Here is a 24,725-nt window from a genome sequence, read left to right as displayed (position 1 = left end):
TTCGTTTATTCACCCAGTTTTGTGTTAAGATGAGGTTTTATGAGCTAAGTAACCCAAATTAGGCTACAGAGACAGTTCAAACTGCGTGGAGATTTTAAGGTGTTATATGCAGCTGGGGTTGTTTGAACCCCTTGGGCTGGAAACAATTATTGCTGAATGCTATTAATTTTGTAGTGTGCTTCATGTTGAACTGCAGGTGTCATAAAAAAGAACTTGAGATGAGGAGCATGCTTTATTTTGGCATGCACAGTGCACGGCTTGACTCCCTAGGGATGCCAGGATAACTAGGGAGTACTTTAAAAGCAGCTGATTGTAACTGCTGCATATAAAAGCCTGCAAATATATCTCTTCAAATGTATTTAGTTGTGCTTCCTCCTTCTGCTACAGCCACAGCCCCACCATATCCTCCTCCCTGCAAAGCTGCAACACCAAATCCAGCTGCGCATGAGAACCCAAGTGCTATTTGCAGAGGAATAACTATGGTCCCAGAGCTTTTACAGCTGGGATAGCAGCTCAAATCCCTCACAACCACTGCTGGGTTTCATAACAGAAAGCACCCGCTAGTTTGATTCTGCCTCATTCCTTCTTTTTTCCATGATATTAAGATCAGTGCAGAACTTTGCACTAATTGGCAAGCAAGGTCCTGAAGCCAATATAGAAAGGTAGCATGGTAATTTCTGCACTGTTTCTGTACAGCTAAACACTGTACAAAGAGATGAGAAGCCAACCTCACGCAAGTGCTCCATCAAGACAAGCCTGAAGGACAACAGCAAGGAGTATGTAGTTGTGCACACATACAGTGGAGGAAGAGGAAGCCTCAGTCTTTTATCACATCAAGTTATATGACATCTTTTTGTCTAGCATGAATCAAGGTCAAATCTAGACTGTGAGACATGGTGATCAGAAAGCAGAAAGTAGTAGTGGATCTTACAGAAGTTCTTTGGGGTAACACTGCCTTGAAGTAGTCCTAAAAGCCATTATCCTAGAAGTGGAGTACCAAGTTTTTTTGTGAAACATGATGATGTGACCTGCCATGGTCCTTTCCCCAGCACCATTTTCTGGCTGGTCATATAACATCCTGACTCCCTAAAGTAAGACTGCAGTGTCAGCTGGGTGATTTCTGTGCTAAGCTACTGTGAAGTGTTGCTGTCTTTGCCAGATTTCATCTCAAAATTAGTTGCACTTTTAACACCAAGGAAGCAAAGAGCAACACCTTAACTTGCTATGGGAAAGAAAAATCACAGGATATGTGATTATTATTACCTTTGAATGCACTGCATTTCTACTAATTTTCCTAAATACACATTTATTTCAAGCAATTAAAAAAAAAAAAAAAAAGATTTAAATCATGATGCGTAAAGGATACGGTAATGGTCACTCCAGAGCACATTTTAATAAACCAATTAAGTCACTTGTAAGTCTTTATCGATATATATCTCAGAGACAATTACTGATTTACTGACCTCTTGTTACTAGAAAATCTTCAGGTTGCTTGTGATTTCCATTAGTTTGTTAATTACCTTTACTGAAGAATTTCTTTCCTGACTTATGAAAACCCTATATCACAATAACATGCTTCCCTGAGAATACTTCAGATTTCATATTTAAAACATCAGCTGGGTGAAGCGTCATGGCTACTCCCTGAATGGATTAATGTAAACTAGAAATATGGCTTAAAGATGCTACAGGAACAAAAAAGAAATAAACAAGAGTAAGTGAATAATAGATACCATTAAAGCTTTTCCTTTCTGAGCTGCATAAACCTTGTCCAAGGCATTATTCCTAAGAGGAAAAGAGGATATTGTAAAGTTTATTGGCTTGCTGTAGTGTTTAAAGCTATTTCATCTTTTGGCAGTTGTAAAGCATAACTCCTTGGGGAGTAAAAAGGTAAATAAAGAGTTTGGATTTAAATCCATCTCTGTTTTCTTTGCCTTTGTGCTTTGACTCTAGAGCGATTGACTCGGGAACTCCATCTCCCCCGCTTATCTCCTAAAACACTTCTAGTTCAAATATCCAAACATCGAGCTAGACTCACTCCTACAGTCACTGTGGGACTTGAGCTCAGAAGCACTGCAGAAATCAAGTGCATGAAAAATACAAGCATATGTTAAAAGAGCAAAGCAGAAAATACTTGATGCTATTTACCTAGCTCCTTGTTCCAAAAAGCACATAGTAAAGTCTAAGCAGATATCTTCAACATATTAGAAAAGTTAGGAGATCTCAAGCTCCTTGTACATATCCCGAAAAAGAAAAGTATAACACAGTCAGAATTAGAACAGAAATCACCAAACATTTGTGGATTATAAAAGTAAAACAAGAAAAATCTTTCCAAATAACTTCACAATGCTGCAACAGCTGCCCACTCCTCAAATATCCACCCATGCATAAATACACATCATTTTTGTTTTAGATAAGTAGGTATATGATGCCTACAGAAGAAGCATAGCACTCAAATGAGCACTATCCCTTCTGTGCTCTTTGCTACAATTCTGATTATCACCATTTTCAACTACTGTCTATAAATATTGCATAGACTAATTAGTTAAGAAAAAACATCACTTTTGTATTTTTAAACTCCTAATAAAATTATAACAACGCAGAATGAGGTACTACAATTGCATTTTCTTGTCTTTTCTGTAACAGACATCCCATTCTTCTCTTGCATCTCACTACAAACAGTTCATTTGAGCATAAAGGAACGGCATACATTTCTCTATTTGTCAAAGGAACTCCATTTACATTTCCATGGTGACATACACAGCTCTGTTCTTTGTTACTCAGGAGTGAAATGTGCAGGATCTCTGCCACATACTAGAAATGCCAGTACATGCAATTTTAATTGCAAAAGTCCTTCTCTTCTTTAATTCCATTATTTCTGCCTTGCTCACTTGCCAACTGTCTTGGCTTTACTGGCTGCTTCACAACACCCAACTTCTAGCTGAGAGGGCAGGAAGCACAGCCTTCTCCCAGGCGTTTGGTACAGGTCCAAATCCTGCCATCCTCACTTTTTACTAAATTCTTGTTCTCACACAATTCCCATTAACCGATGTGAGAATTTCAACTGCATGAGCATGAAGCCAGGTTGTGCAGATCCGGCCCAGTGTGTGGAAAGTACAGGGCTTTGGTTCTCATCAATGGACTTGTGAGTGGGAACTACTGCATCTGAGTGCAACCTGAAGAATTGGGCTGCAGCAGTGCTATCAGTGCTTTGCTTCAGAAAGAACATTTTCCAGCCTTTGACCTGGTAAGTTAGATTATATTGGCCTACAGAGTGGAAGTCAGAGAGATGCTGCAAATACAGAATCTAATTTTGCATCTCAGTAACAGATCGTCATATTTCTCCATCGAGGCAGTCAGATGTATGGCAATAAAAAATGTCGTTGGCTTGACTTTTTATGGCTTACTCAGGTCAGAGCCTACAGAAAAAAACACTGGGCCAGATTCTCACCTGGTAGAGCTGGCAGAGCCTCAGAAAAGAATCCTGACCAGTCTTTTAAAAGTCCCATCATGTTCATTCTTTCAATATAACTTTTCTTCTACCTTGCAAGGCAAATGCAATATCCCCTTTCTCTATTACAGCCCCATAACTTTCCTGCAGCTTCACAGAGAGTGAGACCTGACTCCTATTGCCAGCCTCGAAAATCAAAGCAATCATCTGCACATTTTAAAGCACGTATTATACAAATGCCCTGGGACAAAAACACAAAGGATGTAAAATTCTATAAAATAAATATTTAAAAAGCTAAATAAGTCTAATGGATTTTTTTTTCATTTTGACCTAAAAATAAAAAGCATTTTTAAGTTGTAAAACACAAAGGTATCACATTTCACAGTTGTGGACACCAATGAATAAATGGATAAGGTCCATTAGGTACTGTCCATAGATGCGGATGAGGAAAAAGCCTTTTAGAAGCTGAAAAATGTCTCTTGATTAAGTGTTCAAAAGGCAGAACCAGGAGATGCAAGCCCTTGTAAGCTGAGATCAAACTTTAAAGTCAAACCTATTATTACTGCAGGTCAATTAGGTTCTTTTCAAACTGGGCTAATACAATAGAAAAAAAATTCATCTATGCAGCTATTTTCTGGACCTGATAAGACTATGCTCAAAGGTAACATCAAAGGCTGGTTGCTGGAATATTCACAAATAGAAGAAACCCAGGAACAATCAAATCAAGATTAAAGTTTCCACGGCTACTTTGAAAATGTCTTCTACTTTACAGAGACCAAAATACAGCACCGTTTTTCTTTTTTTAAAGAAGAGAATTGTCATAGCCCCTGCATAACCCTTCTCTTCTCTCTTCTCTCCACTGCTCCTGAGGACTCAGCTCCCATCCCTCCATCCCTCAGTCCCTCCTCTGGCAGGCTTCTCTCCCTCCAGCTGTTCTCATTATTTTTATTTTGGCATGTTAATTCCACGATCTCCTGGCTATGTTGCTGGATGCATCTATATTAGCTAGTCGAAGCAGCTCAATAAAGATAGTCTGGAGTACCCCAAGCAATGCAGATATAACCTGGATTACACTGCTCCATGAGTGATTGAATTTTAACCTGAAAGGACTGTCATTCTTTTTCTCTGGAGCTCTGCTATCAGTGGGATGCAGAGATCAGACACCTTTCTAAAGCACATTTTCCTTATCAACAACACCCAAGCATTTGGAAAGAAATACTACTAAAAAAAAAACCAAAAAAACAACAAAAAGAAAACAACAAGATTTATTAATGACTGTTTTTTTTGTTTAAACCAGCCAAATGTAGGAAAGGGAAAATCATCAAAGCTCTTGAATTATCCTCTACCATCTTCCAAGTATTTGCAGAGAAGTAGTTATCTCGAAGCATTCTTTTCCTCGCTGCTTGCTTTTGTAGAAAGGAAAGCAAAACTTTTAGCAGACTGTTTACTCACAAATTAGATTTTACGTGTGTGTGAAGGTGACCCTATAGGATTTTTCAGTAAAACTGCTCTTGGACACAGTATTATGTAAAACTTACTTACTTCCCAGGTATTCTGGTACTGCTGGAATACAAACCTGTCCCTTCCTTTCCAGATGTCAAGACTTGCATAATACAAAATCTTTGCCTCTTACTTCCTTTGATTTATTTCATGTGCATCATAGCTAGCTTTCGATGCAAGGGCATTTGCAGAAAAGGGGCACTCCCATGTGGATCAGTAGTAGATGTCATGCCACTGCATGTACATAGGTTCACTCTGAGAGGGCCTTGTGCTGTTGCTGGATGCCAAAAGCCAGCAGGCTGACCATGGAGACTCCTACATCACCTAGCTCTTGACACCCAAAAGGAGCAAAACCTACTTGAGTTCACTGTTGCTCTTGCCTGTTACTCCAGCTGTAATTCAGCTGTGCATTAGTTCTTGCATCCACCTCATATTCACACTCCTGACCCTTGGTTCCTACTTCTGCCTCTGGCTTAGTCCTGACATTTCTGTGTCCAACCTTATAGCCACCCTGAGAGCTGCTAAATCTCCACAGAAAATGAGATGGTTCCAATGCAGGCACTCCTACAGAAATCACAAACTGCTGGAAAGCCTCACGCTCTCTATGCTTTTTTTCACCATAACTTTAACTGACATTCAAACAATAAAGATCTTTACCAAAGATCTTTAATTGCAGGATTTCTGCAAAATATCTGATACAACTGCAAAATTTCTTTCTCAGTCAAAAAAAAAAAAAAAAAAAAAGGAAAAGATATAGAACTTGCAATGAATTGTAAATTCTAGACAACATTTAAAAGAAATGTCTAATAATTCTGTAGGAACAGATCATCTCAACAATAGTTTTGATTTCACTATCAATTTGATCTTATTTTTATTTGATTATCATCCATTACAAAAAGTCAAAATGAAATAGTTTATGTTGTTTTTAAAGCTAAATTTTTCTATTATCGTTAATAGCATTTATAAAGTAAAAAGATGTCTCTGAAGTGTTTTGCTTAAATTAAATCTGCATTTTCCGGTGGGAAACTGCTCTGTCACATTTTTCTTTTTTACCAGCTCTAATTTTGATCCAGCTTAGGTCTGTGCCAGAATTCAGAGATACCTGATGGATGTTCTCAATTATATCCAATACCTGTAGCTACAAAAGGCCATGCTGGCAGTCAGGAATAATCAGCACTTAAAGATGCCTGGATATAGGAAATAAATGCATTACACCCTCTTGAGCAGTTAGACGATGGATGATTCTTCTTATATTCCCTTATTGTGTGGATCTGCAAGTGCCTGCTTAAATAGAAGTCATGCAAAACCACCTTTATACTGGATATTGCAGATATAAGCTCTGTATACAGACACGAATAGACTTAATATTGCAGTACCTTAAGTTTTATGACTTGGCGAGAAGGTAAGTAAAGTGGAAAGCTGTAAAAATAAAAAACTTTCAGCTCCACTAGGCCAAAAACTGGTATCTCAAATATCAGAAATAAAGCTGCTGGTTCACATAACTAAAAATCTTACCCTCCCAAAGGCTTCTTCCCCTTTCCCCACACGAACCTGACTAAAGGTGATATGATGCCAAGGGAGATGACTGTGAAACATGAGCGTTATCAGTTTGCTGAAGTGACTCATCTTCACATCTTTTAATCAAATCTAGATTTTTTTTTCTCTAATTTCTTCCAGAAAAGCTTCTGAACAGAAGGTCATAGCCTCAGGCCCTCTCAAGATAGGACAGAAGTAATGATTTTAAGGAAAGCACTTCTGCAGAGATTTATCAAGAGTAGCAATTACTCTCATGATGTGAGGCATGCTTGTCCTCAGCAGTTTGCAATGGTAGAAGGCTTTCTGAATGTCCAGTCACTGCTGTGGCTGAAGGTTAAATCTGGTCAAGGATATTTGCTAGGTAACATTTTCACTAGAAATGTTTCTGAAGTTGGCTGTGGACTGTGAGCAGGAAAAACCCATGCAGTAAACACCTCAGTTGCTGAAACACTCAGAGGAGACCCAGACTATAGCTCTGCTCTGGATTATGCAGAACAGGGATAGTATTTCAGGTAAGTGTCCCCATCAACAACATGGGACAGCTGTTTTCTTTTACTTTATAAATATTTATTGGGTCAGAGAAAGAAGGATGAACACAACAGCTCGGTGGTTAGGGTAGAGATGAGTCTGGGAATCGAATCCAGCCCAAACCTTTTCTCAGAAGTTCTTTCTTTCTCCAGTCAGAACTAAACCTGAACTGTGACTCTGTAATAGAACAGCCTTGCTCAAAGATTATCAAGAGTTGGACCAAAACTAAAACAGATTCAGGTTTGATTGTGGTAGGAACATACAGAACGGACATGGCACGTGGTCTTGGTGGTGTCCCATATGCACCGCAACACAGAGACTGGTGGCAAAGCTGAGATAGTTGAATTCATCTGCAAATGGGTGTGTACTGGGAATGACAGAAGGCAGCAGATGTAGGGCCTGATAGGGCTCAGTGCAGGCTAGCAGCCTGGTCCTGGTACTACAATTGAAGTCTTCCTGATTTGTCCTACTTTGGGCTTGAGACAGCTCAGGATGTGAGGAGCCATAACAATGGCCTTTAGAGTTATCTTGGCTATGCTAAGTAGGACTGTGATAAAGAACTAACCTAACAAGTTCTGAAAGTGTCCCATATGAAAACTTGCTTTAAAAAAGAAGAAGGAAAAATAATCAGTACTTTCATAACCGGGGAAATGGAAGTTCCACACAACCTAAAATATTTTGAATAGAGGGAGAAAAAATATTTTCAAGGCAGATTTTAGTATTTATTTGATGACTCCATTTGGTATCAGAAAATTAGAAAATGTGATGCCATCTGTAGAAAACCTGTAACGATGATTTTCACAACTGTTTATTGTGCACAACAATTTTAAATTAGATTACAACATTATTTAAGCCACAGTGGGAAGAGAGTATCTAAAATCAGATAATTGACAGCAGTGGAGGTAACAAAAGGCAGTCAGAAGCATTACTAACCCTATAAACCTTACTTTAGTAGAAGAATTCTATAGCATTTAGATTCTGTTTTCATGCATATGTTTAAGATAAAATTATTCCAGTTGGGTAATAAATGCACCTTTCCAATTGAAAAGTCAATATTTAACATCTACTGTGTTCTGGTTTGTAGAGCATGCCTCATTCAGATAATAGTGACATAAACCTATCCAGTTGCAGAAATATATGGAGGAACCACTGAATATGTGCAAAGAATCAAGAGCACATATTTTACAACGCTAGACTTACACTCTCCTATCTGCAGACTTAAGATAGCATCTTGCCTCTCTTTGGCACAAGGGCAGCATAAGATTCCTTTTCATTAATGCACAGAAGCTTTTTATTTTATCATTTTATCATTTTTATTATTTTAATATAGTTTTTATCTTATTTTCTTTTAGTCTATTGAACAATTTGAAGACTATATTTACCTAGTTTCAAGCCCTTCTAATATTTCATCAACATAATAGATTTTGGACTTTTAATCTCACAGTTCTCCCATTGTCCCTTCTCAGTCTGTGGGCAACAGTGCCTTCATATCTCTTACTTTGTAGATTTAAATCCCTAAGTGAAATTAACTATGATTTGAGTTATGATTATTAGGACTCTAATAATACCATGGAGTCCAATTCTGCTGTTGCCCAAGTGTAGCTTTTACACTGGATTTAGACCAACAGAACAAAACATGTTATTGCTGAGGCAATGAAAGCATGTTAATTGAGATTTGCAACACCATATTGGGGAGGGAAATGTTATTATTTCTGTTTTACACATGAGGAAACAAACATGGGCAGACAAGGACATTCATTGAGTTGGTCTCAGTTCCATTCCAGTTGTTTTAAAATCAGGAAAATTAGGCTGAAGTTCTTCCAGGCAATACATTCTGTTGAGACATCTATTACTGATTCTTGCAACTATCCCAATATACTATAATAAAGCACAAACATATCTGATCAGCACTTCCCCATGCCAAATGTTGTATCTGTTTGTTTTTCTTAATTTTTTATTAACCTACATGTGCACACACACACACACACACATATATAAGACACACTTTTCTTTGTATTTAAATGGCTTTTTAATTTTTTTTTTTTTTTAATGGGAACAGAGCTTTGACCTCACAGAACAAAGAAGGAAAGAAACAAGGTAATGGTAAGGTGCACAATTCAAATTTTACCCAATGTTTTTGAGAATAACAGCACAATATTAAGTTAAATGTCTAAAATAAGCGTGAGAAATATATCCTTGAATGTATGGAAGGAGGCAGGATTACTGACATAGTGAAAGAAAGTTGCTAAGATGGCTATAGTAGAATTTTTTCTTTTCCTTTATATGTGTGTGCGTGAGAGAGAGAGAGAGTTAAAATAAGCAAGTGACCCATTGCATCATGCATTACCCTTGCTAATGTCTCAGTGCTATTACTCCTACTGGTATAAATCATTCACTGTCCTTACACACACTTCAAGCATGAATGTAATTACCTGGTAGATCACTAAAAATAATTAAAATGTAAGGAGCTGACTAATTTGAGATATTCCTATATGCTCTCCTATGAAAAATCATTCTCTGTGCTCAAAGGCAGAAGTGGAATATCAGAGCTCATAAGTTAAACTGCAAAAAATATTGTTGCATTTTACATTAAAAAGTGCTCCCCTAACCTAAAACTATGGTATCACTGATGGATAGGAAATGTAATGATAATCCTTACTAATCCTGAAAGTCAGTTACATACACTGATGAACACAACCACGGCAATACAGAAGATGGTGCCCAAAATGACTTTCTGAGGTCATCTAATCCAACTGCTTCTGGGAGGCAAGATGAATTAGACCTAAACTACTGCTGACAAATTCTTGGAAGCTTCAGTGCTGGAGATTTGAATCCCAGGACCCTCTATGGCCTGATCTCAGATCACACAACTTCTTCCTTCCCATTGTGTCATGCACATTCTCAAAGCTGGTGTTACAGAAGAATCCTACTAATGATGCAGATGATTTTCTACAGTTCTGAATATGATTTTTGAAAGCTTGTGGAGGGCATTTATTCTCTGCCTCTGTATGCTGTGCAGAACTGCTGAGAGCAAGTTCTGTGCTTGAAAAGCTTTGTCAATAAAAAGCTTGTTTAATTTCTTCTATTCGTTGCCAATCTCCATTCCTCTGAGAAGCTGAATCAAAGAAAACAACCTGGAAACAGTATAGCACTAAACTCAAGAAATCATGAACACGCTACATGCACTGTACAAGAACTCAGGCATTTCCTTGGGACATGAGAGGTAGATAGACAGACAGACAGGAAGGCAGGCAGAAGAATTTTCTTCCAGAAAAGATGACACAAAAACTATAAATAAGGTGCTTGCATATCAGAGCACTAACATGCAAGATCAAATTAAAAGCTCATATCACCTGAGGATAACTTCAGGAATTAGGTCTATATTAAATATATATATTAAAAAAAGAAGAAGCAAAAAGTGCAGAAATCTGCAGTTTTCACCCCAAATGCTCATTTGGCAATCAGTAATTCAGCAACAGCTTGAGCGGTTTAAAAGGATATGAAGCCTCTTTTTTCAAAGTATCCCTCAGCTAATTATACAAAATATCAACTGGTTTATAAGGTCAGTCAAGACTCAGAGTATATCTGAGTATTTCCTGCATGCCATTGACACTACAAACAATGCATACGAATAATGTTACCTGGGGGAAAGAAAATCAAAATAAAAAGGGACCACAAATGGCATTCAGCAGTTGCAAAGATAATTTCTCAGACAAATAGGATTAGCTAAATAGTAACATAATATAGAAAAATAAAATTTGATGAATCAGTTCCAAATCCCAGGTGAAGAGGAAGAGATCACAAATAACTTGAGTCATGGAAATAAAGAAGTTTGTAAACAGGAAAATAGAGACATCAGTTAGACTGTTTGTTCACACATCACTAGCTGAGAAGCTTGAACTCTACAGATTGATGCAAAATGAGGCAAACCATGCAATTGTACCCAAATTGCCTAAGATTTACATTGTTAAACGCTCATAAATTCAAGGCAATCATCCTCAAATGAAATAAAATGGCACTTGGAGCCCTCCCACGTGCATTAGATTTACACAAACAATTTTTGCTATTTGTACTGCAAGCCTGAGAGGCGATTTCATCAACCTAGGAGACAGTCCCTCCCTGTCATCCCCTGATGTATACGGCACCTTCGTATTGCCAGTGAGAGAAGTGATGTATATGGCTAGCTCTGTATTTCCTTCAATAAATTTGTTGGTGCCCGCGATATTGCCAGACAATGTCTGCATTCTGGTTACCCTTCACTGCAGCAGTACATCCTAAATTCAAGACAAAGCTGGATAACCTTTAGAGTAATAATTATCTGCATCAGACCTCTAGTTCTATGCTGAACTCGCTTACGACATAGGGATAAATTAAACTCACTAGCTTCATGGAATTACTTCCGAGTTTTTCCAATGAGCAATCAGATCTAGGAACTAAGACTTACTGATAAAATCAAATATACGAAGTTGCTGCAAAAGCTATTTCACTACCACCTTCTCAACTGCCAGTGGAATAAAAGGAACAGTATAGATTGGATTAAAACTCACTACATTTGGTCAGACTGTCCAAGCTTTCTTAATTCTAAAAGTAATTGCAGTATATTCTAGCAAGCTCAGAGCTGACCTTGAGTGAAAAGAAATGTTCAACAGAAGGATGATTAGCCCTCGAAACTGATACAGCATGCTTGAGGGAAACCACCAAAAGAGAGTGAAGCAGTCCAATATTTTTTGTTTGCAGAAATGCAGAGATGAGAATCTTGATTTTATGGCAATAAAAAGCAATAAATATCTACATGGGTACTGTGTGCTTGACAGTGCATTGAACCAAATGAGTTATGTGGAAGGAACTGCAAGGAGGAGCCCCATGTAGCTGGGGGAAGGACGAGACCCAAAGAACACAGCCAGAAGGGAGAGAGGGAGGGGGCATCAGCTCACTCAGAGCTGTCTTTATGCGGGGTCATTGATTCTAAAAATCTTATGTGTCAGCAGCAAGGATGCAGAACTTAAAGCAGCGCTGAGCCCTGGGCAGCTACTAAATACCATAGGAAAAGCAAGGAAAGGGAGAGAAACCTTCATTCAGGCTGCTATGAGGATTAACTGAATGAAAAAGAAAAAAGAACAGCATATCGCTGAGATGAGGATTAAGTAACATACCCACTACTAATGTAAGGTGCATTGTGCAAGAAGAAAAATTAACATAATGTGAGATTCAACAAGTCATAAACATTCGTGTTGGATGTCCCAACACATCAACATAAATTTCAAAATCACCCATAATGAAAAGTCTTTATGAGTGAAGAATCAAATTAGGAGTCAGCTTTGGCCATTAGGTAACAAACTAGAGTGAACGGTTGATTGGTGTCAGAAAACCCAAATGGCATGAACTAAAAAGTATGCTGAAGGAAGAACAGTTTAAAAGCAAAAGAGTGAAAAAATGCAATGGCCAAAGTAGTTCAGACAAACAGAAGACGACCATTGAATATGGGTAGGCAGATCTCCATGGAGAGCATAGATCACTAGGAATGTCTTTTTTATCTGGAACATACGGTGCTAATTTCTTTGTACTTGGAACAAGTACAGAAAATTCAATTAAATTGGCTGAACTTGGATGTCTTTAGCAATGCTTCCAAGATGTTACTGTTATTTCATGTTCTTCAGTCGACAATATTGCAGGTGTCAGACGTCATGGGGGTGCTCAGAAGAAATTACCTCTTGGTTTAAATAAAGGTAAAAAAGAAGCCTGATGATCAAGCTATCCTCTTATCAAAGGAATTTGAAAATAAATCACTTTCTTCTGAATCTGTGGCCACTTCCAACAGCAGAGGGCTCTCTGGGGCAGGCAGTCTTGCTGGGACTGATGCCCTGGAGATTGAACCCTTATCACTGATGAATATTGACCCCAAAGTAAGCTGCTTAGTCACAAGTATTTCTGAGATGTAATAAATGTTGTACTGATCTGGAATTTTTCACACAGAGAATCCACTTGAAAGATCCCTCCAGAGTGACAAAGGATCAAATGTGCTATCTGGTTCCAGGAAGGAATATTGTTCTTACCCAGATGCTGGGATGAACTCCCTTTCAGCTGATGCAATACGTATTTCCATATCAAGAGAGCTGCATTTGGCTCAGGCACTGCACTAGATAAAACAGATCTGCCAAACATTTTCAAAAGCATAAATATACTTGAAAAAGGAAAAGTATTTTGTTTTAGGAACTTAAGAAAGCTTTGTACTTCTTTAATTTTGATACTTTTAGAGCCAAAGAATGAGTCTTTACAGAGCTCAAGTGAGAGTTTGTAGATGGTCATTACCAAAATTAAAGCCAGCAGCAACTTTAGCTGGAGAACTTTGCTGGATAATTTTACTCCTGTAAGTAGTTACAGTTGATTGACATAGGTTCATAAAATGGAGAGATACATTCATGCTTGACTGTAGTGAGCCTGCAGTGGTGTCTTAACCAGGTCTTTTAGTAACTGATGAGTCACTTATTAATTATTAGTCCCAGGCTTGGAATAGTAACTGGACAGTTGTGTCTGTGTTCAGGTAGATACATGGGGAACAGTCAAATACAAATAGTAAACAATCTGTAATGCAATCTGGCTGAAAATCATAACAATCAAAAACATAAGGCTTTGTTTTACATTTCTTTATATCTTTAAGTAGCAATTCTGTATCATAAATACTGCTGCTGTTGTAACTGCATCTCCTGGAGCTGAAGCAGATCTCCAAATATCCTTTTCCTAATATCCTACTTCAGAGACACTCATATCTTGTAATCAGTGCTTTATATGGCAATATTTTGTAAGTTTGCAACTAAATATTTGTGTTTGTTTTTAGAATAACAAAGAAAAGCATTCGCTGAATTTGCCCTAAAAATGTCTGCTCTCTTTCCTCCATGTTTACTTTGAATGACAATTCTTCATTTGAATGAAGAAAATAATTTATTGGAACTCAATCTAACCTCATACAGTCACGTCTACAGAACAAGGTATTATCCTATGGGATAAGGGAAAGACTTTAGATCTTTTTAGAAGTAGCATTTCAAAAGCTAAGTACAGCTGGAAACAGACATTTTTTGTAATAAGTGTTTGTCTTTGGTAACAAAGCTTTGCTCCAGTGATAAAAGACTCCCAAACAGTACTTTAATTGAAACTTTTTATCTGAATGTTGCCTGAACCTCTGCTAAATGCTACTTTCTTGCTTCAATTCAAATTTTCTTAATCTTCATTTTCACGTTGAATATTGGTACACTGTCTGCCTCATTATGCTAAAGAAAGATGAAGTGAGCTATTAACATGCTGAACAGCCTACGAGATGTTATGATATAGAATGTCATTCATTTTTATGAGTTGGCTGTCAGTGTGTGCAGCAATAAAGTTATAATTTCTCACTGACAATATGTGATGTCTGGAGTCACTGCACAATCCTTATTAAAATTTCAATAATTGTAAATCAAAGGAAAGCAAATACAACTTTTATGAAATGGTCGCTTCTGAAAGTCAAGGAGTACAAACTGGTGGAATGCAAAACCAGAACATTATTCTTGTGGTGCTTTAAGTCATCATCATCATCCTGTAGTTTTTCTTCTTCTCATGCACAAGGCAGGGTGTGCTTGGCAACGTGCATTATAACATTTTCAGGAGTGCTACGCTTCTCTTGCTGTCAGTTCAGCAGCGGTGAAGTATTGCTTGGTTTTAGCTCTCCACTGACTATACCTTTATGTGGCTCTGAAAGCCATCAGAATATTTCTGGAAATGTTTATTGGAACTGCTTATTACAGCTCTTCATCACTAAAGTCAGTTATCTCTGGAAGCAGTTATAAGGCTTGGACAGTGAGAAAAGTTAGAAGAGGTTTCAGACAGCTGATATGCACGCACTCCTGGGCAGGGGTTTCAAAGCATTGCTCATGGCTCTATACAGCTGTGGAAAATGGCAGGGATGGATTTATGGCAGGGTCTTTAAAGTGTCTCAGAAGTCTGAACTACTATTGGACAGTACACAGGGAAACGAATCTCAAATTCCAAGTAAATATCTCCTGCATATATATAGCTGTGTGAGGGCTACATATTTTTTTTTACTGCTTTTAGTATTACTTTAAGTCAGAAATGTAGGAAGTCTCTATCACTGTCCAAAAAACAGTGATCTTTCATTTTTAGCTTGAGATATCCCAGCTGCTCCGAAGTTAAAGTTGTTGTAAAACATGCCCTCAAAATAACAACTTCTTGGAGCTGCTAGACACAGATCAAAGTGTCCCAGTCAATGAAGTCACAGCACAAAGTCTTGATGTCGTGGCATTTGGAACTGTAACATTTCTCCTTGTTATTTTCAGTTCCATTCCAAGTGGTGACTTCTTGCAAATCACCACATGACAAGCTGAATAAATGCATTAATCATACATTTATCAACACTGTGCATGGGATAAATAATTAAATGGATAAGTTTATGAACTTCCTTCAGGGGCTTTTAAGTACCTAGAGCTACTCAGACTGCTGAGGGGGTGTATAGGTATGACACAAATGTTGTGTAGCCTCTGCTCTGTCCAAACATCAGGAATGTCTGCACTACAGAGATGTATGCCAACAGGCAAAAGTATGCTTTGATAATTTAATGTGTAACGTTGATCTATAGCTAATACTTAGGTTATTGTCCATTATTCAATAGTTTACTCAAATATATTTCACAGCTGCAACTGTCATGCTTTGTAAGAGTTAACTAATACCTTATTTCTAACTGTGCTTCTCCTCTAAATTGACTAACTCTACTGCAGCTAAAATTTACAGCGTAACAGCAACACTCACATGTCAAATATGATATGTATCCATCAGTGTCAAATTTCCAGCACATCAGCATCTCAGATGTATTTCCTCTAAACAGAACAGACAGCATGTGTCCATGCACAGACAAACTATTGCAAAACTCAGTGTCTCTTCATAAATAGAAACATTTGTGCAGGATTCAAGCAATTATATTGGAAAAGGTGTCCCTTCATATCAGTTGTGTATCAAGTAAAATGCATTCTGGTTCTCCCAAATCTGATTTACTACCACAAGTGTCCCACTATTAGTGGAGAAGTTTTATAGCTACTAGAATAAGTCAATGGACAGCTGTCCATGTCTGTCAGAAAGTTCTCCACTGGAAAAAAGTCACAATTGACCAAACTAGCCAAAGGAAATAGACTCTACCAGGGGTTTTGTAATGTTTTATTTCCTCATACACCCAGACTGTCATATAGAAGATTATCACCCACATACCAAGACAAAATAAGAAGCCTAATGTTACAGTGAGATAAGACTTTCAGAGAAATGTAAGGAAATCTGGTGCACAATCTTTGATGTGTACCAGTTAAAAAATATTCTGTTTTAAGGATGTCAGCTGAAGATAACTGTTCTAATGAGAGATATGACAACTTTCAGTGCTTCAGTGGCAGTCAAAAGATCAAACATCTCCTGCCACCTGAAACAGCTGGGAAGCTAAATACAGTCTGATTTGCTTTGATATATTTGATTGATTACCATTTGAAACAAAATACCTGAAAGCTCACTCTAATTAAGAAAAAATACAGTAGGTAAAGAGTCAAGCTTTGATGCAGAACGATACACTGATGTTTGTACTGACATTTTGATATTTGGCAATGCAGAGACTGCAGAAGTCATCCAGAATATCTGACTCTCATGCTTTCTGTTTATGTTGCTTCTTGGAAAAGATTTTGGACAAAATTTTAGTGATCTCATTGTTTTTATGATGCTGTTTTTCAAAGCATTTTTAAAAGAGATTTACTTACTGTGAAAAGACCTTGGAATGACAGCGATATTTATGATAACAAATTCTTTAAACCACAAAACAGATCTAAAATAATTTTCCTGTATACCAGCCTGTCATTGTTTTATGATCTGATATTTTCTGAATGGCCAAGGTTAGAAACAAATGCTTCCGTGTGGTTGAAACACTGGAAATCCTGTAATCCCAGCTGTGTTATGCAATATAATAAATGTGTCAAACCCAGGTATTAGTAGGGATCTGAGAGGGGGAAAGACGCATCTGCCTTAGGCCTGTGACATGTATAATTTGGTGGGAAAAATTACATATTTTAAGAAGAAAGTAAAGAATATTGTGGTTTCACATTTCTACCCTTTGTATAGGAGGCTGAAATACAGGCCACAGAATCAGGAAAGCCAGTGGGGAAAGTGAAGAAGAAAGACTGCTTATTTTAGGTCTCTGTACATTATGCCCTCAGTGTCAATTATACCCTCAGTGTGTATATATACATATATATAGATATATAGATATACACACACAAATAGATATATATATACACTCAGGGTATGGGGGCACACATACACACAATATATACATACATACTCACACCCTAATATATTTATTTAATCAGAAGACTTCCTCTGATGTTATCAAAACTAGTCACAGAATTACACTGTGTTTCATTTGGTATAGTACAACCTATTTAACAGCAAAATTACTTGGGCATAATGAGGATATTTTACATTCACTTCAGTAAAAGCTATCAGAGAGTCCAAGTACACTAAGACACACACACCTAAACAGAGAAGAAGTTTTAGCTCTGTAACTCCGCAGTTCCCATTATTCTTTCTCCTGTGCCTCTGTGCTACCTGCAGAAGCCATCTGCCACCCCAAGGTAGGCACATCTGCAGCCAACACCTCAGCAAACAGTGCAGTGCTAATGACTGACACCCGAAAGCATGGCACTATGGCATTTTTCCTTGTTCCTCAACCTACTTCCTAAACATTTCTTTGATTATAAATTTGTAAATGTCTAGATACCAAGGGTTAATTTTAATATCATCACGCGATGGCTAGAGTAAAACCACACCTAATAGATTGGACTCACAGTAATGTGTACCTTTTATGACTCCTCAGTTCAGTAACGAACGAGCATTTTACAAGATGTATCAGCATAATTAGTTTGGTCTTTTAACAGAGAACACCAAATTTTTGTTGTTCTCAGCATTTAAGCTATCAAAGAGAAGTCATGTATACAACAGCTAAATCTTTTCAGACTGAAGTACTTAGTATTCTTCCATTTAGCAGCACGTTATGAAGTTTCATTTAAAAGGCGTAATTTTACCAATTAGCTCATCCTGCTCAAACACACACATACCATTGGGAAATATAAAAAAGGTTTATTAAATCAAAAGATATGGCTCCACTTCAACTAGCACATGGGCATTAGAGATCAAATATTCCCTATAGATTAATCCCCATGGCATCACAGGCTGATTTGGCTTGCCAGTATTACATTAGTAAACCATCTAATCCAATTTTGAACAGGCCAGGAATGTTCCATCCATTACAGTATTTCTAGTGTCATTAGAAGCAGACTGATCGAATAAGCATCTTAAATCAGCCTGCAGCATGCAAGTAAATCATTGTGACTTACCCAATGAGATTTTTTTTTTTTTTTCAAATAAGGAGTTTTGCAAATTAAGGAAAAAAAAAAAAAAAGAGCCATCTCATAAGATGGAAGCTCTCTATGATTTTCATTTCTTAACACTTTCAGGCAACAAAATTTCAGTGCGCATGATTATGCACTCTGTAAAGCAGCAGTACAGAACACCAGGGGTTTAAAGACATGAGAAGCTCCTTATTCTTTAGCAAGCCTATTTTTACGAAAAGCAATGGAAAAAATACCACAATAAAGAGTAATAAACAAAGTAGGCTGAGCGAGGGCAGAGGTAGATACTACTCTCACTAAGAAAATCTGCTGTATAGAATAGGAGTAGCCATAGTAATAAAATCTATCAATCAAATATATTACAAAGGTTCGTTCTGATAGAAAGGATTGAAAGAGAGCCCAAACTTTGTATCCACACAAAATGAAAAACACTCAAGTGCATTACAAAAGTAATATTTTCATTCCAAACTGGTATACCTGAAAGGAATACAGTTCTTCAATAAAGTAGTAAATATATGAATAAAATTTTGGCAATAGTTCTTTGAGATGACGCAGCTATCAAAAAGATTTCAGAAAAGGGCTAAGCTGCGGCTTTGAAAAGCCAGATGTCAAGCTGAATAAAATCATCCAAATAGCGTGTAACCTTTGCAGCCCTCTGAGACCTATCACGTTCCACTGACCGGACTACACAGGGCTCAGTCACACCATTAAGCAATCAGCCATAAAGAAGAAACACTGCTCTGATGCACAAGTTGGTGAACACCTGTTCCTGTACTCTAGATAAGGGCCCTCGTGTGTGTGAGTGATTCACCTTTGTTTAACTGCTCTGCTGTCAGTCAGACAGCTCTTAATACTGACTGGATTTCCGGCATAGCTGTGTTAGAAAGGAAGCTGTATTGGTTCTTTGTATACTGGTGCAGAAAATGTAACAGCTACCCAGAACTGCAGAAATGGACCCAGCAGGAATTGTTTTCACTGCAAACTGTCATACATATGGAACAAAGACAGTTTTGCAATGAAATCATGTACAGATCCTGGACATGACTAATCCTTGCAAAGTGTATTAGTGTTTTAAGCTTGCAAGTTTTCATTCCTTTAATGAAAACAGATCTCCTTTACTTTTCAAGGAACACAAACACCTTCTGTGAGAGAAAAAGTTAAAGACAATTTTCAACATGATTTACACAGAATTCCACTCAAATTTCACTTCAAAAATTAAATCCTTTCACAGTGCTACATCGAAAGGATCCAAGTCTCAAATTAAACCCATCTGAGAGAAATAACATAGGAGAAATCCTAACAAACCCAGCAATTCATCCTTACACACAATGACAAGCTTGCAGCAAGTCTCTGCTCTTGTTCTTCCATGTTCTTTTGATCCCAACAGGCCTGGCCCTTGCAAAACATTCTCAGTAGAACATGGAAAACCACACTCAGCCAGACAGAGCTTGGGAAATCTGTTCTGTCCTTTGCTTACACCACTGCCAAACATTATTACTGTTATTAATAGAACAAACACAGACTGCAGCAGTAAATCACACTCCTTCCAGAGCGGATTATTTGTCAAATGTTTATCATCAGTATAAATGACTGATGTACCTGATTAACAAAATCCAAAGGCCTGCTCTAAGGTAAAAAACAGGTTCTTCTGATGGACAATGCTGTCTGCCACTAACAGGTCTTCCCTACAGCCACGTAGGGAAGTCATAGCAGTGACTTTCTGGACACTGAACAATCAACCTAACATGTCAGGTAAATGCCCAGAGAGTAGGTGAATGAACCCAGACTTATGTGTTCAGCCTTTAATCATTAAAATTAATGTAAATAGTAACTCCATCGAGTGCTCACCCATAAGATGGATCCTCCCAGCTGTCGACAAAGTTTACAAGATTTGTTGTTGGTTCTCAGTATCTTCAAAATTCAAATTCAGAAAGACACAGGGTGGGCATCTGCAAAGAAAAAGCACAAATTCACCATTCACATTCTTGAAGAAGAGATATTTCCTAGTATAGAAACAAATGGCACTCCGGCAGCTTTATAAACTGGTTACAGTTCTTGCAAAGGAGATTATATAGAGATAAATCTAAATTTTCTTCTGACATGACTTCTTGTAAGTGAAAGAGTGAGTGTCAGAACAGGATTTTGTCCCGTGTCTATGGTACCAAGAAAATTATCACATACTGACAGATTTTATATACAGCATGTTGAAAGGAAAACTAAATGTTGCCGTGACTGAGCTTACATCTTCCAATCTTCTAAAGGCACTTGCTTCTCAGGGGAGAGCATTAAACAAAGAGGCAAAGGTTACAATTCTACACACATAAGTGCTGAATTTCACTTGTAACAAAGAGTATTTTTGCTTACTACAGATGTAGCATCTCAAAGGAGTCAAGGTGTACCAGTGGGATGTTTCAATCGCTCTTCTACAATTTTGCAAGCTCCTATAAATTCAAACTAGAAGCTGTCCTGAAAAGGTTATGCTGGGTAAGTGCAAGGGGAGCACACACAGACACTTTCTGGTCAGCAAGGCAATTTCCTGAGGCAATGCACTGATCAACACATTGAACTGAAACATCTGCAGAATAAAGGATTGTGTCTGAAAACCTTGTGTTTGATACCCATAATTGTGACAAAGTCATTGCTTATGCTGCTCAATGCTTTTTCTGTTTCAGCACTTTGTCACTGTACAAAGAAGTTCCAGCAGCCTCTTAAATGTGGTTGGTAACTCAAAATACATTTGGGTAATCAGCCAGAGAGAAAGGCTCTCCTGTATGTTTTGCTGTCTATCCATGAAGTGATGGAGAAATTAACGCATATTAGCCATCTTTTCAAGGTTTTTCCATGGGAAAAAAAAAATATTAGAAAGAAAGAAAAAGAAAAGCTTGATATATTTTCTTTTAGCATTAGTCATTAGTAGTTAGTATTAGACAGGCTTAAAGCCACTTAAAATCCATCATGTCTCTATCCAAGTAGTCAGTTCTACAGCTATATAGCATTAACTTTTTAAACTGCAGTAATGTAAGCATCTATTTTATCTCAAAATTGACTCTGCAGAGCTGTCAAATATGCTTTTTCTCTGTGCTAAACATAATAAGAAAAATGTTACAAGCCAAAGCATTTGCTGTTATTTACAAAGCACTTTGTGCTAGAGACCATGCAGAAGGAAAGCAGACTAAGGCTCAGACACAAATGCGCTCAGCCCTAGTAACACAACTCACTAATCCTGGTTACAAAGGGAATTCACTGGAGACAGAAGACCAAAGGGCAACACACCTAAATGAATGAATAGGGAATGCTGAACAGAAAATTGTTTCTGAAGGCCCGCCTCTCTCTGAATATCTACTCCGCATATCAAGGTACCAGCAAGGACTATCTAAGCTCACACTCTGTGAGTCTTTAGTGCATTGCTTCATCTGCATTAAGCAGCTCTGCAGAGAAGTATTACTGCTACGTTTTTTTCGAGACTTAAGCTTTTGTCAGCAGAGTTAGTGTTCTGCCCAGGTGTATCCACTTCATCAAGTCCTCTACAATTTTCTCACTGCCTAAACTAAAGCAAACTTTTTGTACAGTGGCCCAGATCCTGTTTGAGGGGTGAAGTCAGTCAGCAGTGTGGATGCTGGTTGGATTTCCATTGATAATGTGGCTTTCATCTTCCTCACCCTGGAGAAGGCCTAGGGAATAATCCCACACGTCCTAGAGCAATACTCTCAGCTGCCCAAATGATACACAGACACTGGAAGCAGCCATAACAGAGAAAGATTTCTATGCCAGTGGCTATCACTTGCTAAACTCAAGGATGCCCCTGAGTGCTTGTGTTCTGCACAGCTCTTCATCTGGAACAGTCAAGTGCAAGAACACCTTGTGTGCCCTTCCAGAATGGCTGCAGGGAGAGGAAGTGCTCAGCTCAACCAAAATGGGCAAACTGCCTTTCAGATTGTGCCAAGGTTCCCAAGGCACCGAAGAGGCTGAGCAGGGCTTTTGTTCCATTTAGTCATTCGGGTTTTCATCTCTGGGTACAGAATTCTTTTTGATGGACTTGAAACACTTCCGAATGTCAAGAGCTAAATTTCCAGGCACTGTAACCATCCAGGCATTTTCCCTGGCAGCCAAACCCCACTCTTAGCTTTGCAGGTGATCTTCAGCACACAAGATAGTTCTCCATTGCTATTACAAACTAGGACATGTGTGCACATAGGTGAAAGTATCTGCATCAGGACCATGGATTGCTTAGCTGTTGCAGCTGTGAATCTTCATTTTAAGTATAGTCATTTAAAATACTTAAGAGAGCCAAACAATCTCAAAACCCTTAATTGCAGTGCTCGTGTGAGATTTGGTTTATCTGTAATTTGTCTTTTTTTTTTTTTTAATTTAAATGGTAGAATATATTTATTGCAGGGGCTGGAATCCCAAGTGGTGAAAAAAATAGCAAGAAAAACAAACAAACAAACAAAAAAAATTATGATCTGATAAGAGCCGCTGAAATCAATTAGAAAGCCTTCCACTGACCTCAACATATATTTCTATCAGAAAATGTTGCCCAGAACACACTTTATAGCTAAATTAGAAACCTCAGAATCAAAATCTTGTACTACAGAGATTTCAACTGATATTTTATTAGGGTCAAGCTAAAAAGATGCTATTATAAACCTACTGATCTCCTTACCTTTCAAATCAAGTGTTGTCGATAAGAGGAAAAATGACAAAGGTGCTCTGTCAGTGAAAAGGCGATCCCTTATGGGAGGCCACATGTACTAATCCTGTTTGTCTCGCTTGCAAAAGAATTCTTCAAAGTTAAAGCACTCTAGGGATTTATTGAGCACTTTTCAGTCTTCAGCTGGATTTAGCAAGTGAAGCAGTTTCAAAGCCTGTAGATTAGTACTACACAATCAGCCTCATATAAACAGGCATGACAAGGCCCAACGTGATGTTTCAGGCAGTGACAGTTTACATGATTCTGAAGACAAAGATACCATTCCACTCACAAAACAAGGATGAAAAGATTGCTCTAGACTGTGTGAGTAGAATTGCTTAGGAAGACAAGGCTTTACCCTGCTGCCTGTTGTCGGATGACTCCTACTGCACTTGCGTTCATCACAATGATGTTAACAGGATTGGCAATGCTTAGTAGCTTCTCTACAACTTGGATGCTGCCTTGCTGAATAGTTAGATTTTCAAAAAGTTGTAAAGAAGACCTTCACAGGTGCAGTTTGAGGCATTTTCATAGCTAAAAAAGTGCGAAATTCTGTTCCCAGTAAGTAACTGAATCCATGGGAGCCTTCAGTGGGTCTAGGACTTCACTACGCAACCTCTGAGTACCAAAGATCTTCTCTCACAAGAGGAGCTGAAAGGAGCTTCTGAAGCCAAGACAATCTATGTTACCATTTACGGTCACTATTAAATTCTGTGTTCTCATGCCTTAGGCAGAAAAACTTAAATCATGACAGGAAGAAAAACGTTCATTTTAGGAGTTGTTTAAAAGAAAGACAGAAGAACTATGAAATTGTGGAATATGGAATATATTTTTTTAAAACTTTCAAACTTCAAAAAGAAGAACTTCATAATTTTCATAATTAAGCAAAATGAGTGGAGGAAAAGCATTAACAAATAAAGTTGACATTTTCTTCTGTTTAATTATTTTCCATGTATTTTGAAACTGAGAGAAGTTCAACCACCTCCACCTGCTGCGTGAACTCCTAATCAAGCACAAGAATATTAAAATCCCTCAGCTAGTTCAGACACAGAACACAGCACTTTGTCACTAAAACAAATCATCCCATCCCATTTGGGATTCTTGGAAAGTCTGAGCCAACTGGTTCCTTAGATATGTGAGTAACAGTTCCATTGGCTTTAGAGAAAGAACTCTCAAAAAGATCAGTATTTAGTTCTTCAGTCATACAGTGAGATTAACTTTAAGGTCTATTTCCCTGTACATGTCCTCAGGCAAGCAGGGAATCCTCAGTTTCCAGCTGGACATTGGATACTGCTGAGTAATACAAAATATTATATCACATACAAGGCACTAGAGCCAAAGGGCCTGAATTAGAGGTAGCACGTACAAGAAGAGTGATAGAGCTGTTCATCTCTCACTGGGTACACTGTCTACATCCATACACTGTTCTTACCATCTACACCCATAAACATTAATATGATGCTAACGTGCTTCGTATATATTTTGCCTCTGCTTTGTTACAACTCTTGGGATACAAAACAAGCTCAAAGAAACATCATTCTGAAAAACATTGCCTGCCATTTTAAAGCCTGAAATGATCCCAGTACTATAACGCAGC

At 37.9% G+C, this 24,725-nt stretch overlaps 1 protein-coding gene across 3 annotated transcripts in view; it reads right to left on the bottom strand.

The window, feature by feature from the left end:
- SEMA6D (semaphorin 6D) overlaps positions 1 to 24,725 on the bottom strand; it is a 604,413-nt gene that overhangs the window by 228,826 nt on the left and 350,862 nt on the right. For all 3 annotated transcript variants that reach the window (XM_046899132.1, XM_040706508.1, XM_040706507.2), the window contains one exon: positions 20,287 to 20,387. The gene's annotated coding sequence lies outside the window, so the exon portion shown is untranslated. The remainder of the gene's footprint in view (positions 1 to 20,286; positions 20,388 to 24,725) is intronic.

The sequence above is a fragment of the Gallus gallus genome, chromosome 10, assembly GCF_016699485.2.
Source record: "Gallus gallus isolate bGalGal1 chromosome 10, bGalGal1.mat.broiler.GRCg7b, whole genome shotgun sequence".
Taxonomy (NCBI): Eukaryota; Metazoa; Chordata; class Aves; order Galliformes; family Phasianidae; genus Gallus; species Gallus gallus.
The sequence above is the reverse complement of the archived record's forward strand: the minus strand, read 5'-3'. Positions and strand labels throughout refer to the sequence as shown.